General features: G+C 39.9%; 1 non-coding gene and 1 gene segment (V, D, J or C); one reads left to right on the plus strand and one right to left on the minus strand.

Annotated features, from left to right (window-relative positions):
- Positions 1 to 20,674, plus strand: part of LOC101592296 — a 208,519-nt gene that overhangs the window by 107,580 nt on the left and 80,265 nt on the right.
- On the minus strand, positions 6,332 to 6,406 carry LOC111814270. The gene has a single exon (XR_002819291.1). It is a non-coding gene; the product is annotated as a small nucleolar RNA SNORD101 (small nucleolar RNA).

Below are 20,674 nucleotides of genomic sequence, written 5' to 3' on the forward strand. Positions count from 1 at the left end.
ATTATAACATCACTACTTTGGTAATTTTTACTCACCGTGGGGTTGTCTGCAATACAATCTACATGATAATAGAGGGACCACTGTATTGGTATATACACATGTGGATTATTCTTCATCTATATAAGGGATGAGATTAGTATATTTGTTACTCCATGAATATACATTGAAAAATGTGCTCACAAATATAAATCTCTTACTGTGAGATAGTAGTGACTTAGTAGTAGTATTCACTTTTTCCATATAAGTACCCGCAGAAGACAGGGCTAATACTACTATGGAATATGGATGGGGTAGATGTTAGACAGCACATAACTGGAAATACACATAGATTTTCTTATGTTGATGGACATTCAGGACAAGCATTACTAGAGTAGAGTCACAGATGATTTGTTATGGACTATCATATTTACTGTTTGATCTTTTTGTATGTGGGTAAAATGAATGCAAAATGCCTTTATGAAAAGAGAAAAGAAAAGCTAAAATTTATAAGACAAATCTGGATAGAACAGACAGTAAAAAATTTGTACCTCAAAATTTATTGCACAATTACAGTAATACACTAATATTTTTATTTATTTTATGGGAAAAATGTAAAACAGAATTTTGTAACTATAGTAGAACAAAAATAGCTAATACATTGCATACTGTTACATTTAATCTACTTATTCAGAGTACAAGATATGGACATTAAATTTTCTCTAATTTAATCAATTTCAGTACACATCTTTTTTTTCAATCATCCAAGACACACTGACTTTATCACTCACCCGCATTCTCCCATTTCTCTTCCTTCCTTTCTACATTCCCTCTTCCTAGATCCTTTGTCCACTTCAGAACTTATATAATCATTTAGTTTCTCACAGTGGGGAGAGAATACAGTGTTTACACATGTGAGTTTGATTTATTTCGGTTGCAATTCATAACCATTTTCCTATATGATTCTCTAGTTTTATCTTCTTTAGGGCTGAGAAGTGCTCCACTGTATAAAAATTCCACTTTATTTTAATCCATTCCTGAGTCAATGGGCATTTGGGATGTTTCCAAGATATAGCTATTCGAAACTGTATTTATATTAACAAAGGTGCACCTATATCACTGTGGTTTATTGCTTTTAATTCTTCTGGAAAGATACCCAGAAGGGGAATGTTTGGGTCCAGTGAGACCATTAATCCTAATATTTGAGTACTTTTCATACTTATTTCCACAGTGTTTGTACTAGTCTATATTCCCACCAGCAGTGGACAGCGATTCCTTTTCACATGCCACCTCTCTGTTATTAGTTATTATTTAATTTCTTGATGACAGTCATTTTTTCTGGGAAGAAATGTAAGCTCAATGTTGTTTGAATTTGTGCTTCTCAAATAACCAATGATGCTGAACATTTTTCATACATTTACACATTTTTTTGCATTTCATCTTAGAAGTGTGTATTCATCTCAGATGTTGTAGATGTAAGTCCATCTGTGAAGAAAAACTGGCTGAAAGTTTTCCCACTACATCACAGGGTCAGTGGGCAGTGGTGCTACCTCCCCATGCATTTTTCCTGGTGTGATACATTTGGGTTTAAGGAGATGCCTAGGACACGTGAACTCATGTGACTGTCCTCAGCTGCAGCATGAGGCTCATGTCACCTGTTGGGTCTGCAGGTTGGGGTCTTGATATCAAACCTTGGACCTTTGGTGAGAGTGAGCCCTGGGATCCAACGAGGATGTGTGAACATCAGAGATCTTATAAAAATGTACCCAGCTTAGATTATCTGATCACCCTATTCTTCCTTAAGTCTTATGCAGCCCTTTCAAGGTGAGGCAATCCACAGATCCTTCTATGGGTGAAAATAATTAGGTGAGAGCTCTGTTGATCAATCCAGGAAGATGCTCTCTTTTCCAGCCATGATTATTCATGTTATAAGTGTAGCCTACTAAGATACTCACCAGCCCAGCTGATCTGGAAAAGTTCACATATGTGTACCCATTTGGAGTTCCAGGCCTATCCAAACAAATGGATCCCCTGTGATGCTGGTCTAGTTTCTAGATAAGTCTCATTCTACCCCATGAGGTCCTATGTAGAGTTATCATGCCACAGTCCTTTGCCCCTTTAGTTTCTGACCATGGGCATTAGCATGATGGGTACAATGGAATTGGCCATACATGGGCCATAGAGCAACGTACTGGTGGAAAGTACTGGATGGCATCAACTTTTGAAGGTCACTAATCTCCAACATGGAGGTATGTAAAGCATGAGATTAGATTCAGGAGATTGTGTAGTTAGAGTTGAATCTGCCTTGTCACCATGTTATGATTGCTCTGCCTGAAAGATACTCTGAAGCTTCTTTAACTCTTTCATATCGGCTGGATGCAGTATACAAAATTTTCTGTGACCTAGACAGGAACCCAACTGAGGTTGGGGGGGTATATGGGTACACAGGACCCTTCTGGACAACTACAGCTAAAGGCTGGTGTAGCGCTGGAGCTGGTTCCTCCAGAACCTGAGTCCTCTTCAAAGCTCAGGCAACATTGGAAAATATTAATGAGTACACATGACTGATGATTATGTTAGTTGATTTGATGAAACTGTTTAACTCAGTCATACAAGAACAGCTACAATAGTGTGGTTTATAGTGTTTTGTATAACACAGAGCTGAGAGGATGGAATATACACTGGACTACTTTAACTTAAAATGGTGCAGCAAAGTCAGAGATACACAGATTTGGGGAATATGATCTTTCCTATAACTTGTTCACACCTGGCATCAATGTGTGTTCATAGGTGAGGAGGGTTAGAGCACACGACAGGTGCATGATGTATGTAGAGAAATCCAGTGGGTAAAAGTGAAGAATAGTAAACATCAATATAATCTCTCTGAAAACAGCAATGGTCCAATGTGAATGAAACTGATTTTGCAAACTTAAGTTATAAAGTTGTAAAGATTCACACTCAAGTCCCATCCTGAATGATGAGAGAACAGTCATATTCCAAACACCCTAGAGTTGGTCTGAGGACCAAGGTTCTTCGTTTAGTACAAATGGGACATTGTCAACCCAGACAGGTTGAAAATGGAAAATCCATGCAATGACCCTTGGCTGATATTAGAGACATCAGTGTGTCCTTTTGAGTACTCATGGGATGGGCAGTGTCCTTTTCAAAGAGACAACAATGTGTTTCATTCACAAGTGTTAGGAGCAGGCAGGATTAGTGCACCTGTTGAACATCAAGGACACTGACATCCAAGAAGAATTTAAGATGATTTGGGATCATAAAAAATGGTTCACAGAGCAGAGGCTTCCTGGATTGACTTCATTCTCAGAAAAAGTTGAGGTCTATAGGAACATGGGTGAAGGAAGTGAAGAAGCTTTTCCTCAGATGACATAAGGACATGAACCCAAGCACCTCACTGCTTCATGACAACTATTTCCTCTTTCTCAGGTTGGATCATTTCCTGTCTCATTAATAGTCCAATCGCTGAAGTTGGCTGAGGTAAATATGGATGTCTGTGCCCCACAGCTTTCCAAAGCCATCATTCTTTTCCAAACAGTCATACAGAGCACATCTCCACAACATGGACTGGACCTGGAGACACATCATCTTCTGCATAGCAGCTGCAAAATGGAAGGTGACCCCCAGTCCTAGCCCAGAGGAATGGATCAGAGCATCTAGAGGACATTGCCTCTAAATTCTGTCTTTTCTCCACAGGTGCCCACATCAAGGTGCAGCTGGTGCAGACTAGAGCTAAGGTGAGGAAGCCTGGGGCCTGGGTGAAAGCCTCCTGCATGGCTGCTGGCTACACTTTCAGAACCTACTACATGAGCGCTGTGTGGCAGGGCCTTGGACACAGGCTGGAGTGGATGTCGTGGACCAAGCCAAATGATGAACTAGATATGCTCTGAAGTTCCAGGGTAGGGCCACCCTCACCCTCACCGCAGACTCTTCCTCCAGCACAGCCTACTTGTAGCTAGCACTGTGCATTCTGAAGACACAGTGTGGTGCTTTCACCGTGAAAGTGTCAGAAACACTGAGGGAAAAGCAGCTGCCTTAGAACTGATAGAACAGGGATGGTGAAGCAGAATTACTAAGATTAATTAGGGAAAAGAATGAAATAAATGGGTGTGCATGCTAATTTAATGGGCAAAGGCAGAAAGTAGAGAAATCATATAACTAATAAGTTTGTTACATGCAACTCTAAGCAGATATTTGTGTAAACATATTTTACATAAATTCAGAAATATATACAAACTTTTCTACTGCATGATAGTGTTCTATTTAACTTGTGAAAGTGGGAAGAATGTTTGCCACAATGTCTTGGCTAATTCTGTTAATCAGACTTTGCTTCTAATGCACGTTTATGTTAATAAAAATTAAGGAGAATGTAAAGTAGCTTCCCTTGAATCTCTGCCCAACACGCACCACCTGTCTTAACAGCAGCAACCTCCCCTGGATCCTTCTGTTCCACTGTTGGACTCTCAGGGACTGAGCTTCATCTCCCAAGTCTCGTCTCTCTCATGGGCTCACTGCTGATGTGTATTCTGTGGTCTGTAAATTTCTTAATCACTCATCTCCACTACAGTGCCATGAGCTTCACACTCATGTGGGTGAATATTAGGTGCAATACCGATGGGTCCTGGAGTACGAAGGGGCTCTGGGGACAAGCAGGGACTGGAGGCTGTGACAAGAGGAGTCTGAACAGCTGAGCACCTGTGTGCAGTCCAGGTGGTTGTGCTGGTTCTTTGCTCATCCCTAAGAAATCTTTGTGTAATCTGCTGCACAGGTGGCTTGTTCATATTTTTCCAGTGCTGATTCATCTTTGAAAACATTGTCCAGATTCCCAGCTGTGCTTACACTCAGTGTGCATGCAGTGGGGAGAGTCGGAGACGAAGCTCATGGAAGCATCCTCCTGCAGAATGTGAGAACACAGGAGACTGGCTAGGTGAATGAACCCCGCACATCATTTGCTCAACTGCTTTATTCCGAAAGTGTCTTCCACAGTGGAGGAGCCATGTTTCAATTTCCATCAGCAGTCAATAAGAGTCCTCTTACACGTGAACTGCTTAAAATTTTGTCCTTACTAAATGAGTATCACACGATCATATGAATATTTTCCTAAAACCCACATAAAAATGCTTACAAATATCCCGATGATCTCTCTCTATATATCCTTCTTGCATTTTTTCATTTTTCTTTCCTTCTGTCTTAAAAGGCCTAAGCAGATGTTGTTATGAGGCCTTAAACAATTATACAATTATTGGATATGTTTTCTGAATCTGTTACTTGTACTTAATTCCCTCAGGTGTGTTTTAACATATATATTATTCAAAATTTTAGTGCAATAACATTTGTCACTTACATTTCTTAGATATTAAGTGCTATTACATTATGAGGGACATTTGTGGGTTCTTCATACTTGGTGGTAATGGAAAACTTCTCATGTATCTATTCTTCATAAGTACATGTTTATTGAGAAAGGTCTGTTGAGATTTGCAGTTTTCAAAAGGGATCATTTTCTTGTTAGCTTATTTATTGAAACCAATACATGATTATTTATCTTTTGACACAAGGCCTTGCTTTGCATTTTGCACTGGTTTTGAGCTCACTTAGTAGCACAGGCTGGTCTCAAACTCATAATACTCCTCTGCCTCAGCCTCACAAGTGCTGCAGTTATAGGCATGTGTATTCATGCCTGGGTTATGAAATTTCTTTTTTATTTTTGATATTTAAGCATTATTACATTGTGGAATACCAATATTCTCTATCCTTTCACATGTACTTAGCATTTCATCATTATTTCTTTTTCATAAAATGATTTATGTATCATGTACTTTGACTTGTACATTTCTGATTGTTTTTCCTAAACTTTTGGAAATGAGTTCATTATTTATTACATGGCCAAAATGATGAGAATTTTCTTGTTTCCAATTTTTTTTAAGTGAACCAAAATTTTTATTCATTCATTTCTTGCATTTGAAGTATTCTTCAATGACAACCTTGGCCTGTGATTCTTTGCGTTAGCCACCACACTATTGCAACCAACCACTTTATGGGGTTTTCCCTCACAGTCAATTTTACAGAGGCCTACCCATTCCTGAGCTTCTTGTTGTCAACCTTAATTAGGTTGATTTGATGCTCAGCACAAAGGGCCTCCACCAACTTTACATACACAGGCTTACTGTAGTTGGATGCAAGCACACAGAGATGCGCTTGGCACACAAATTTATCCCCAAATCAAACTTCTCCCATAAGAGAACCAAAGGCTTCATACACAGTTAAACATCGTGGCTATCCCACTACTACATTAAGGTTCCCCATTTACACTGTCAACGTGATACTCTACAATCTACAGGTTTGTCAGATTGTTCGTGTTTCATTCATGAGAGGAGTGAAGGTGTATCCGACAACTTTGAGTCATCATTCAAATTGTTTCCAAAATGAGTCTTTTGATTTTCTTTCATATTTCATTTGATTTTTATGTAGTTTTTCATGATAATAGTAACCAGGCACAAATTAATTTCCTTCACATAGATATCCTTTTATTCAGAACCACTTGTTAGAGTGACCCCCTCTCTCCATTATCCTTTCCTTGTTCCCTGTTGCTGCAATCAGTTGCGCTTATGGGCATGAAATTCCTGTCCCTGGCTCCTCCCTTCTTATGCTGTTTCCTGGCTGCCTTGGAATGAGCAGCTCTGCTTCTCTGCACCCCTGCCCCAGGCAGTCTATGCCTTGGAGTCAGCTACTCTTGGGTTGAATCCACTGAAACTGTAGATAGAAGCAAGCTTTTCATTTAAGTGTGGGAGTTAGGTATGTAGATTCTGTGTAGGGAGAGTGATGACACATCAGCAAGGCTCTGAGAGCAAAGCTGAGACTGTCTTATGAAAAAAAAACATTTCTACATCAAGGCCTCAGGCTCAGCTCTGGTCCAAGCCTGACCCTACACAAGTCCAATTTTAGAAGAGTCAGCCCTGAGGACACTCTTGGCCAGGATTCTGCCCATGTAGTTCTACTTTGCTGGAGAGGAGATACAGTAAGGGACAGATCCAGTAAGTTCCCTTTTTCCTCATCTAACATGCATTCTCAATTAATGTAGGCATTCCAATGAATTTAGTTATAGACAAAATTTTTCTGCTACTGTTTATTAAATTATTAATTCATTCTTTCTTAATCATTCCACCTGTTTTAAATTATTTCTAAACCTTTTTGTCTTCAAAATATTTTTATTGTGTTGTGAAACACATTTTAGAGGAAATATCATTTTAATGTCTGCTCTTTTTCTGTTCCTCCCTACTTTCCTCTGTTTTCTCCCTCTTTCATCTTTGCTTTTCACTGTTTTCAATAATGCTATACTGTTACACTCATATCAACTTTCTAACATTTATTCTTTTGCACTTTTTCATAAGAATCAATCTAAGTTTCTTGCAATGATAATTTATAATGTAGTATTTATTTTATTTCCTCTGACAATCACTGCTGTTGAGTAATGTTTTCGCTATCAGATGTGCATTTTTGTAATTCAGTTTTGAGAAATGTCTTAAGATATTTCCCTATTATTCATTATTACCTTTACATTAATTTGTTATTGACTGTTTTAAATAGTCTCATAATAATGGCTTGTCAGATTAACAGATATTTTCAATTTTTGTTGAATGACTCTCTTAGCTCTTATTTGCAGTATTATTTCCATTGACATAAAGGAAATCTTCAGAGGCCAGAGATATACAGTGCAGCTCCACAAGTGCTTGGCTGCCAAGTACAAAATCATGAGTTTGATCCTCCATACAAAAAAAATGAATAAAATAAATAAAATAAATGAAAGACTATCAATCCATGTACATGGGCTGCACCCCATGATTTCATCACATCTTAAAGGGGTCACCATCACCTCAAGGCCTTGCAAATGAAGGTGCACAATAATTCAGGAAGGGACAAACCATGTCAGCACTATTGATCCCCATGAAGGTTGACAGATAGCTGGACCTACTGAGTATCCAAGGGCGTGGCATAGTCAAGTTTACTTCTGGCATTAAAGTTCCCCTGCTTCTTTGTGGAAGCTCAAAACCCTACTCTCAGGTGAATGGAGGTTTGTGGGGAAGTTGCGACTGAAGTGAAGGTGAGAATCTTAGGTCTTCTCATTTACCAAGTGACACTTCTACATGCTGAGTGGCTGAGACATAGCACCTGGGTTTATGAAGATGATGGAATCTTCGTGTAACAAGCAGGGACCCACCAGTCCTGTTTGCGGCCCAAACAGTGAATAGTGGGAGGAGAGCTGGGGAGATAGCTTGTTGGTCAAAGCACCTGCCTGGCAAGCCACGCCCTTGGATACTCAGTAGGTCCAGCTATCTGTCAACCTTCCTGGGGATCAATAGTGCTGACATGGTTTGTCCCTTCATGAATTATTGTGCACCTTCCCAGTGCACGATAATTCCCCAGTACCATGTGGGATTCCCCAGTACCAACCAGCCCCCATGCCCTTCACATGCTGTGCCAGCCTGAAACAAGGTGTGGTGGCACATGCCTATAATATCAGCACTAGAGAGGCAGAGTCAGGAGGATCACTGCAGGTCTGAACTGTATAGTGAGATCCTATATAAAATTTTAAGAAAAGATAACAATAAATAGTGCATGTGCCCAACCCTGGAAAACTCCAGAGAGACCCTTCCTCATGTGTCCCATGTCATAATTTGGATCAGAAGTGTCCCCACAGCTGGTCAAATAGCTCACTGAATTAAAGCTTGCAAGCAGGCTCAGTGGCTGTTGGTTGGATTCCTGGATCTGTCGTGCCGGCCCTGCACCCGGGGCATGCTGAGAGAGCAATTGAGACTAGGCAGGGTGGTGTGGGCCTGTAATCCCAGCTCTTGGGAAGCTGTAAACAGGCGAATCACTACGAGTCCGATCTAGCAGTGAAATCTTGAACCCCCTTTAGACCGTTCCCAAAAGAAAAAAATAATAACTAGGACTGTTAATCCCATTCAGTCCAGCTATTCTCCTCCTGTATATTTTCCCAAAATAACTGAAAACATTGTATCATAGTGCTATATGTGTGCCTATGTTTATGGCAGCACAATTTGTGATAGCCAAAACTTGGAAACAACCAAAATGCCCATCACCTGAGGAATGGATGAAAAAGATGTGGAGATTTTATACAATGGAGTATTACTCAGCTAGAAAGAAACATATACTTCCTTTAATTTCTTCAAGGGCCCGGGGTGATAACTCAGTAGAATAAGTACTTGCTTGGCAAGCGCAAGGGCCTGAGTTCAATCCCCAGTCCCAAAAACAAAAAAGAAAAATTCTTGAGTGAAGTGTAATGCATAACTCTATTTCATGTGAAATACTTTCACAAAATTCGCCTTCCAACCTCAGTTTATACTTGCAATGTCTTCTTTATGTAATTTCTATCAACAACTATCCACGTTGCTGAAGCATAAAACTGAATACCGCCGCAGTTCCTGGATGTCACCTTGTTCCTCACTGATACTGTCTAAGGTATTTCACTCAAATTTTCCTCATCTGTTTTCATGTGCTCATTTTGCTGATTTCTTTGGTTCCTTCCATTGAGCTGTAATGTGAGATACCACACAGGGCTTTCTTGCATTAGTAACACCAACAAAATCAATATGCATCACCCTAACCCTGGTAAGTAAATCCTCTCTGACCTTGGTAGAAATCCCTAGAGCCTTGCAAGAATTCCCCACAACTTAATCCCATGTATATCAGCTATATTTTATTTCCTCAGTGAAAATTAATACCATTGTTTCCACAAATTCATCATTGCCCTGAAATTCTGATCAAACTATTCAGGATCACAAGAAAGATTAAAACAAGCGACCAAATGAAAAGTTACAAAGTCACCTAGGCCAGCCTGGCAGGGCCAGCAGCTCTGCACCTCAGACACAGCAGCTCTGCCCATTTGTTCAGGTCACAGATGGGGGGCCCAAGTCCTCTCAGTCTGTATCTCACTACTTCTGTTGGCTCTGTTATCACTTGAATCCTGGTAGCCTAATTATGTTTGGGTGAAGGGATTACAAATAACAAAATAGTGAAATTTTAATATGCAAATGTACCAACACCTCATGGTAAGTGTAATGATTCTGTACTTCAAATATATACTGTGTTAGTTGATACATTGTGTCAACTTGGCTGAATCAGCTCCGGCAGTTCTTAGCACCGGAGCCTAGCCCTGCAGGTGGGCAGGGCCCAGGAATTGAGAAAGGCAGGAAGCTGCCCTGCCTGGTTTCCTGCTGCCCCGCCCGCTTCCGTGGAGAAGGCTCAGTCTTCAGAGGAGCTTGGTCTTGGCAGCCGTGCCACTTTGGAGGAGCTCCGATCTTCACTGGTCTTCACAGTCAGCGCAGAAAGAAGAGTCTTGATGGACGCTGCCGCAGCTGCTGCTCCTCCTCCTCTGCTCTTCATTGTTTTCTGCAGCATGAACTGCTGTTGTCTGTCTTGGAGCCAGAAGAATATGGACTGAACCCTCCAGTAACTGTGAGCTAAGTAAACCTTTCCTCCCTTCATTTTGTGTGTCGGGTATTTGTCCCAGCAACGAATAAAAAGTAACTAAGACATATACTAATAAAATGAAAATTTGTAATAAAATAATCAATCCTGAAATCAAATTGCAATACAACTAACCATATTACATGATATGGAGAAAAATGATTTTTAGAGAAAATTTCATACATAGGAGCCAAGAAATTGTGTTGGCACAGAGCTACAGAACAGGAGTAACATATTAAGACAGTGGGACAGATGTGTTCTGAGATCCCAAATGATTAGAAGAGGATTGAGCATAACTTCCCTGGCTACAGTGCAGACCAATATCTCTAATGGAAGTGGTGACTTCTCTGGACACCACTGGGTCCCCTGCTGACATCATATACATTGTTACACATGCACCCAGCATGTGCCACTCTTCACACTGGAGGTCTGAAAGGGCTGTTGACATCCCCAGGGTCTCATCACTAGGGGCGGCAGGAGCTGGGCTCTGTTCACTGCCAACAGTTTCTGATGAATTCTGAGACACAGTTTCAAGATTGAGTTGCACAAATTTATGGACATCAATTTATGGGGGTGATCAGAGACATAGTTAATGGGAATACTTTATTCTGTCCATACTTCATGGTTACTTTATCTACTCTATAATGTATTTATGTTGAAGTGAGTTAAAGGAACCATGAAGCTCCTTCATGTATTAGATTTGGAACAATCTGTAGAATCCTAAGCACACAATTATAAACAGGAGCTGCACAGTGATAGTGAATAAGAAGTGGGCACCATTGAAAAGCAGCACCTCTCACATGAAAGAGCTGCGGTCATTGGTCATTTCAATAGCTGTCTGTATCCTGAGCTCCAATATCCATATCCATCTTATTCTCTATGTGATGTGAACTCTAGTCTAGAGATCTAGAATGTCCTAAAAAGAACTCACTTTATTACAGAAAAAAGCATCATTGGAGAGATGAACTGCGTTGTATTTCAACAAGGCTGAAAAGGACAACACATAAATACATATACCTACTTTGTTTCATAGAAAAAGAGAAGGATGTATGAAGTGAAAAATATTTCCCCCATAGAAGACCATGAACATAGATAAGCAAAACTGCATTTCCCATACACAAATAAAAATTTATAGCAAGTGAGGGTCAAAAAGCCAATGAAATTAATGACAACTCTTGAATTTGAGACAATTTACTCAGAAAGTGCCAGCACGACAGTATGTAGGTGCTGGCCCCAAATCCTTGGATAAATGCTCTATTTTCATCATTGTACCTGCAAATGGAAATATTTTCAAGAGTTAGGAGGTGAAGAAAGGGAGTAGATGGGTAGGAGAAAAACAGTAAAAATGAAGAATTAAGTAGTAAGATGCAGAAGAATGAACTACACTGACTAAATAGAATCGTTATGCATGGCATGCGTACATTCTTTATAAAAATAAAATTAAATTAAAAGCTTTGGATTACTTAAATGTTAAGAATGAGCAAATGGAGAATGATTTCAGGCAGTATACGGAAAATGATTTCAAGTATGCACCAATATCATAATGCATGTTGTTGGTTTACACGTGTGCACATGAACATATACATGTTGGAGTCGTACATGTTACCCTGGATTGTGGGCTTGTTTAAATATCTGCAATGTGTTCATTCATCTGAGAACTCACCTAGCTCTTTGACCAGCGTCTCTCCCACAAGTACTACTCTGTAGTGAGAGGACCTAAGCCCAGAGCAGGAGAATCCACGGAGAGCACTTGGCCCTCTGAGGGCTCACTCAGAATCCTCCCTCCAGGGGTATCCCCCACACAGGGACCCCTTCGTCTCTCCCTCTCACCTTTATACACAGCAAAGCCTCATGCATGCAAATGTTTAGGAGGCACTGAGATCTCAGATTAAATCACATCATGCATTCAGTTAAATTCACATTCTTTGTACCATATCAAAGTACTTCTGAGATTTGTAAAGCTAAACTGAAAGATAAAAGAACCACACTGTCTCCTGTTCTTTCTGGTGGCAGCTGCCAGCCTTAAGGGTACAAAGACTCAGTGAGAAAGAGGTGAGGCTGCTGCTCCTGATCTTCAACCTCAGCATGATCGCCATCCCCGTTGCTCTTTCCTTGGTGCAGCTTCGAGAGATGGAAATAGGCCTGTCTCTCAGCTCTGCAATTTCTCATCACTGCACCAAAAGTGATGACTCTGGGTGCTGAACCCATCAGCTTTCAGGGAAGGGGATTTGATGCATGGGACATAGTGATGTTACAAAGGCAAAGCTGCCAATTCATCTCTAACAGTCACTTCAGAGTCTTGGGAGACACACCCAAAACTAGTTTTCCCTGAAGCTGTTCATCACTGTGATAGATACACCTGCATATTACTGTGAAGGAGTTATTGTGAGAGACATCAATGTGACCTCAAACACAGAACTCTCTACTGGAGTGCTCAGCACCAGCAAGGCTGATAATTACAAGCAGAATTTTCTCAGGAAAAAAAAGAGATAAACATTTCCAAGACCATTAGGGAGAGCTATAAACCAGCAGAAGAGGCACTGAGAACCCTCAGAAAACCACCAAGGTTCTCAGGCACAGGAAAAGAGAAGGAAGCTAGTGAATGGGGATCTCTTGATCTCTCTGGAGTTATCTTTCTCTCTAAATACTGTAGAACCTGAATAGACACTCCAGTGTGTCTATTGTAGTTTACTTAGAAGGAGACATGCTCCAAGGTATGGGAATGTTTTTGTGTTCAGATAATATACACACGTACTTATACATTCATTTCTCCTTTTTTTTTTGCAGTTCTCATTCACTTCTTGTCCTCCATATCATTTCAGTGTAAGGATAATGCTAACTTACATGTATGAGAAAGAAGAATTAATTTTGAAAACATATTTTGGAATATCCATTAGCATAATCATTACCACCCTCAAAAATATGTCTGCTGATTTTGTCACCATGAAAATAGATTGTCTCAAAGAGGAATAAGTGATTCAATTATGAGAAAGGCAGACTAAAGGAAGACACAGAAAGGAAAATTTAAAGGAAACTACGCAAGATTTTATGGTTATTTCTCATTGCCTTATATGACAGCTGGGATGCCTATGTTAGTACTAAACAAATTCTATACTTGTGTTAAAATATATCTAAATTAGTCATCACCAAATATGTATACATATATAGTTATAACTATATGTATATTACATATATATAGTTATATATATCAGATAATTCAAAGTGGAAATACTGCTATAGAGATAGATAATAACACTGGTTATATCGTAATCAATTATAGACTTGAAGAACACTGGATGTCTATTTCATTCTTGAATCTTTGAAATGCTGAAAATTATGTCATGGCCTCTCATTAGAGTAAGAGGTGTCGATACATCACTAAACATGTTACAAGTCTTGGAATTTCTCTTGGAGCAGGTAAGTACTATGAGAAGGTCATAGCCCACACAAAAGAGATGTTTTTATCACCTGTTAGTTCTATTATTCTTCTTGTTCTAGGTGTTCAGCTGCACAAATTTGCAAATGACTAAGCTCATCTATTACATACACATGGAAGTATTATAAAACTAATGAGCAAAACATTATCACGACACCTGCTCATAGTAAAACATCATATCCTCTTTTTAATGAACGTTGTGACTTATTTCCCAGAAGACTCTCCTGTGCTCTGGACCCATATCTAACTGAGACTTCCACAACAGAGCTGTCTATGTTGCAGCAGGTCATGCAAAAAAAGTCTCCCTCTGCTGATGAAAGTCAGCTGAGCGGTGGATGCCCAGCTGTTTTCACTCCCTGATCAGGACTGAATAGAGGAGGCTCACCATGGATCTTGGGCTGAGCTGGGTTTTCCCTGTCATTTTGTTCAAAAGTGATTTGTGGTGAATGATAGATACTGAGGGTATATAGGTGGACATGAATGAGATAAACAATGAGCCCATTTGACAGTTTAATAACCAGGGTTTTTCTATGTTTGCAGTTTTCTAGTGTGAGGAGCAGCTGGTCTAGTCTTGGGGAGTTTGGTGTAGCATGGTAGGTCCCTGACACTCTGCTGTGCAGTCTGTGGATTCACCTTGAGTGACTGCTGGACACAGTTGTCAGCCAGCCTCCAGGAAAGGGACTGGAATAGGTTGCGGAAGTTAACAACAATGGTAGCACAAGATAACCAGACTCTGTAAGGGGCCGACTGACTGTCTCCAGATACAATGCCAAGAGCATGCTCTATCTGCAAATGGCAAAACTGAAATCTGAGGCCCAGGCCATGTTTTACTGTGTAAGGGACGCCATGATCCATGTCAATGTGAGCCCACAAAACTCTCCCCGCAGAGGCATTTAGGACCAGCTGGGAGCAGAGGGGATGTAGAGCAAAGAAGAGTAGAATTAGAGGGAAGTAAAAGAGGTTTATTCCTAGGATCTGAGACATTTCTTTTCAACATAGTACTTGCTCCCAGCTACTCTAATTTCATGATGTTCCCATCCAAGTACTAACGAGGCCCGACCCTGCTTAGCTTCCGAGTTCACATGAGATCAGGTGCATTCAGTGGTATGGTCATAGACTAATTTCATGATTCTGACCTTACCTCTGATACCTCTTATTTAACACCTTTGTTTAAATAGGAGAACACATTCTGAACTGTGTAGTACTCAACTGAACAATTTTGTTCATTTTGATTGTGCTGTGGTTCTCTGGACCAGATCTTTATGAGTCTCAAGGGATCTGATAAAAGTCAGATAGGAATTTAGAACCAAAACTGAGAAGCAATCAGTGAGAGCACAGACACAAACCTGAATTCTTGGGTGATCAGGAAAAACAGATGGTGCTCAACACAGCCAGGGCTCGTCAGTCCTTCCAATGGGTGCTGAGGACACAATAGAGTACTTGGCATGATGGGGATGCACAGCAGCCAGAGCTTCCAGGTTTCAAACAGAAGCAGGTGCACTGAGCCCTCAGGAGGCTTTACTTGCCTTGTCCTTGCTGTTCACCTCTGCTGAGTCATTTCTCTCCCTTTAATTAAATGGAATAATAATGGTCTCTGTATCTATTTCTACATGACATCTACCAGCTAACACTTGTATACCAAATATTATATATAACACTTATTATAATATATTAAAAACATTATAAGAAAATATGTTGAATTTTTAACATTAATTTTAATATTCTAGTATAAGTAACTTCACTAATAAAATGTAAAGTGTCATTATTATTATTATTATTGCATTTTAGGGAAGGGTCTACAGGGTGTTCAGCATCTCACTACTAGATTGGCCTTAGTGATCCACCTGTTTACAGCCTCCTAAGAACTAGGATTAAAGGTGTGCCACCATGCCCAGCCTCAGTTGCTATCTCAGTGTACCTGGAGGGGGGCTGGTTGGCACAGCAGGCCTGGGGAATGAACTCCAGGCCCCTGCACCTGCTTAAAAGCTCTTTAATCTGTTGAGCTATTTGGCCAACCCAAGTATCCATTACTGATCAGTGCATTTCAATTAAAAGTGCAAGAATCCATATAATGTCATAATAAATCATTTTCCTAAATTGCCCCTGGAGCATCACACTGTTTGAGCCATCACTATTCTTTCTTGCTTTCCTTCTCTTTCTCACAGCCAAAGTGAGGCCAAATCTATTTCTGTCTTTATGGATTTGCCATTCCTGAAATTTTTGCCTATGCTTCAAGAACAGCATGAGAGTGCATGTGTCCAACTCCATGTGCTTAGCAAAGAAATTTTAGCTTAATGTACTTTCTAACCAATTTGGCTGTTTGGGATAAAAATTATAAGACTGTACAATGTACTGATGTGGATGTGGTCCTCTAAAGACCTCAAAATTTCAGACGATGAGGTATCCTGTCAGTGACCCGGGACAGGAAAGATGTTCCGAGTCTGCATGCACTGTGGAAACTGGAGCTCAGCTCTGTCTGTACCAGGACTCATACCACACAAGATTAGCTGTGTGGTCCAAATCTGAATTCTACCCTGTTGGCTGAGCCAGAGCCTTGGCAGCTGCAGTACCCGTATTTGATAGGCAAGTGTGGCTTGAATGACTTCCATGTTTCTACCCCAATGTGGTAGGAGTCCTAAAGTGAACAGAAAAGCAAAAGTATGTAAATCCTTGATTCCAAGGTTTATAACCTTGTTGATGCAAAGCATTTTCTAAGGGCTTAAACTGCTATCATGCCTGTTGAATTTAGCTATTGAACACTATTTATATTGAAAAAATACTTCTATGGTGTGGTTCTGTTTAAAGTACTGGGATCTGAACCCTGAGCCTTTCCACTGCACTACAACACCAGTCAATTTATAAAACTTTAAAAAAATTGATGCAGATTCAGAAAATTATTAAGCTTCTTAGGCATGGCTCAGCTTTCAAATATCCCTTCCCTGTCTTTTAGTGTTCTGAGTTTACTGAATTTAACAACCAAACCTGGCTGAAAGCTCAATTTCTATATCAAAGATTTTATTCTTCAAATACAGAAGGTAATACAGACTGAGATATTGAATTTCATACTATCTTTTATCCCAACTATATCCATCAATATAAGCCAAATATTTTATGGAAATTAGCATCATTTATTTCATATATTTTAAATTACTCAAAATGAAGGAATCTTTTTTTTTTTTTTGAACCGGGGATTGAACTCAGACCCTTGCGCTTGCTAGGGAAGCGCTTATTCCACTGAGCCATCTCCCCGGCCCCAAGGAATCTTGATGAATTATTTTTGTAGCAGAAATCAAACTCAGGATCTCATCTTGCCAGGCAAGTGCTACACCACCGAGCTAAACCCTTTGCCCTGAGGGTATCATTTTATAATTTACTCTCTATTTGCTTTTATTTTTACTGCAATTTATGTAAGCACTAACTCATAAATATTGTAAGCATTCCTATGCTTTCTATGAAAAAAGCTTTGATCACAAAATACTTAGCGAATAATTAATACATGGAGAACCTTAATTTCAGAAGTGCACAAATGTTACTGAGGGTACAACATATAGAAAAAACCTCTCATTTACAAAAAGAAATACATCTTCAAGACTTATCACATCCTGAGCAATCGTCTTACCTGAATGCTGTGATTATTACCAAAATTCCCCAATCCCCTCATATCTTCTATGTGTGTTGCCCCCTCTGAAATTCCCATGGATAGGTCTGCTGCATAGCAAACTGATGAGGCAATGGGGCCTCCCTCTGCTGATAATAACCAGCCCCGCCTTAATCTTGTAGTTCTAGAGTGGAGGCCACACCTGGACACCCTGGTGTTCCTGCTCAGTGGTTTTATTGATCACAGACACAAGAAACTTAGACTGAGCTTGTTTTTCATTGTTGAAATTTTTAATGCTAGTTTTTAGAGATTAACAGATGTTGAATGTGCACTTGCACGTGAGTAAGCAAAACAGGAGACCCATGTGACACTTTCCGGAGAAGGATAACATTGTGTTTTCTGGTGTCACAAGTGAGGTGCAGCAGGTTGAATGTAGGGAGCCCTGATGCAGCCACAGAATCCTGAGGCTTCCTTTGAAGATGGGAAATCTCTGGAGTCCTCTTCAGGAGTTATAGTGTGTGATGATTCAGGGATGTAAAGCCTTGGCCTCGGTAATTACTAATCAGTGGAGGTAGCAAATATGGTGCAGATACCATGAAGTGCCAATTGAGCATCCCAGAGAAAAGATCAGGGATACACTCTATCAAGAAAATATCATTCTGAAAACTGAGCACATGTTTGTGCATTACCAGGACAAAGAACAGAGAGGGGACAGCAATGCATGTCAAATAGACACCTCCTTCAGGGGTGCCCTGACCTGTAGGGGGCATGAAAGATCCATGGATGCACAAGAAATGTCTCAGCTGCAGGTGCACAAAAGGAAGCTAGAGAAAGAGAGTTTCCTACTAGTGTTTGTGGCCTCTCCTCAGTGTTAATGTCATATGATCTAGGGGAACCTGTATACAGAAATCAGTTCCCTTCTGCTGCAGTCTTATGGGAGAGTTGATAGGAGGAGCACTGAGCTGCCCCTGGTGCCTGCAGCACCATTGGCTGGGATCACCCACAGGAATGAAGAGACCACTTTCAAGGAAGCCCCAGTTTTTTCCTCACCCCCAGCTCAGGTTTTCCTGTAGCACAGCAGGGTCAGTAAGAGTGTCACCTGTTCAAGGACATAGTCTAAAGATCAAGGTCTTTTTTTTTGAAAAAAATTCATTTTAATGAGAATAAAAGGCAAAATAGCAATGAAATAGTTTCAAAACATGTTAGGACTGTTACAATAATTAATACATTGCATGTTGTTGTCTTTGTATTAGTTAATCAGAGGACAGGATGCAGACATGGTGTCTTCTTTAAACAATACTACTACAATCTTTTATTCTCAATGAACTAAGAGAAAGTAACTGTATATCTATCCTTTTTTTTGGTAGAAGGGGGGATTGAACTCAGGCCCTTGCACTTTCCAGGGAAGAGCTTATTCCACTGAGCCATCTCCCCAACCCCTGTATATCTGTCTTATCTTGCATATGCATATACGTTTTTTAAAATCAAAATGGTCTTTTATTGATATCCCCTTTTTATTCTCCTTTGTTTTATCAGAGATGGGTGTTCCACTGCAGTTAGGAAAGCTGTATTTGGAGAAGTCTTTAAAGGACCTTTTCATACTTGATGCCAGGCCAAACATTGTAGGTACTTGAATTTAGCAAAACAACTCAATATAGTCCAATAGTCCATAATAGTAGTGAGTTATAAGCAAAATTAGCAATTTTCTGAAGTTGGTGACTTGAGCCTTTTACAGCTCAGCATATTAAAATGACTTATCTTTTCAAAAATTTATACTTGAAAGAGTTGTTAATGAACTTGTGGTACTAAAGCTTATGCTATACGATTTGGAAATGTGTCATTCTGTGACTCATTCTTTCCTTTTCCTGAGGTTGATTTGATCTCAAAACATTAATTTTATTGCTTGGAAAGCACAAGTACCTGAGTTCAACCCCCTGTTCAAAACAAGAACAATAAAAACAGCAACAACAAAGAAAACCTTTAATTTTGATCAAATTCAATCTGTCTTTTGCTCTTTTTCTCCTCAATCACTGTTAATCCAAAGATCAAAAATATTTACTCACATTTTTTCTTCTAAGTTTTACTAAGTTATTTCTTACATTGAAATACATGACTTATGTCGAGTTTATTATGTATGGAAATTGAGTACTCAGGTCATTTTGTGCATGTCGATACAGTTCTTCCAGTATTTTTTGTTGAAAATTCAATTCTTTGTCCACAAATTGTTCTGACATGTTTATTGAAAGTAAGTGATCATGATTTGAAAAAAAAAAGATCAGCGTCTTCCTGAAAGTGCCTCAGAAGCATTTTGAATACATTCTTTGGGCTTGAATCACTGTAGGGAATTTGCCATGACCCAGACAGGGATAATCCTGAGTTTGGAGTAAAGTGAGGTACTTAGGATAATTCCTGCACTCATTCAGTTTAGGAGCAGTTGTAGGAGCTTCAGCAGGTTTCTCTGGGGCTTGAGTCCTCCCCATTGAAAAGTTCCCCCAGCAATGGAAGTTTCTCATGCATACATACTTCAATAAACATTTCCCTGGGTGAGTTTATGTAACTTAACCACTCAAAAAGAATTACAAATGTGGGGTTGTAGTGATCTTCATTTCTCCATAATGAAGGGCTGAAATACAGGGTGGATTCCTTTCATCTGAAATGGTGTAGCATGTTGTAAGATGCACAGAACATGACCTTTCCTATCAGCTTTTGGTTTTGACACCAGGAGTGTGTGGCAGGGTGGTGGAGGGTCTGAGCATGTGGCAGGTATAGGGACCATGTAGAACAAGCAAAGGGTAAAGATAAGGAAGATAGATATGATATAAACTCTGTAAAAACTCCAAAACTCTTCTGTGTTCCATTGTGAATGAGAACCAAATAAAATCAACACAAACTCAAAGAAAGATTTAGGAAATTGAGTTGTCGATATTAACATTCAAGTAGCATTCTTGATGGAGTCAGAAACCCAGCCCTGCCCTGTACTTCACAGGGCTGATCTGAAGACCAAGTGTTTTTATGTAGAATACATGAGACACCATCAACCCAGACTTGTGCTGGAGAAACCATACTAAGCTAGACTATCACCAGAGTGATCTATGGCTCATTACGCATACACGTGTGGCAGATGCAATGTTCCTCCCTAAGCGTCAACACTACCAATACCT

Source organism: Octodon degus, unplaced genomic scaffold (assembly GCF_000260255.1).
Source record: "Octodon degus isolate 3935 unplaced genomic scaffold, OctDeg1.0 scaffold00284, whole genome shotgun sequence".
Lineage (NCBI taxonomy): Eukaryota > Metazoa > Chordata > Mammalia > Rodentia > Octodontidae > Octodon > Octodon degus.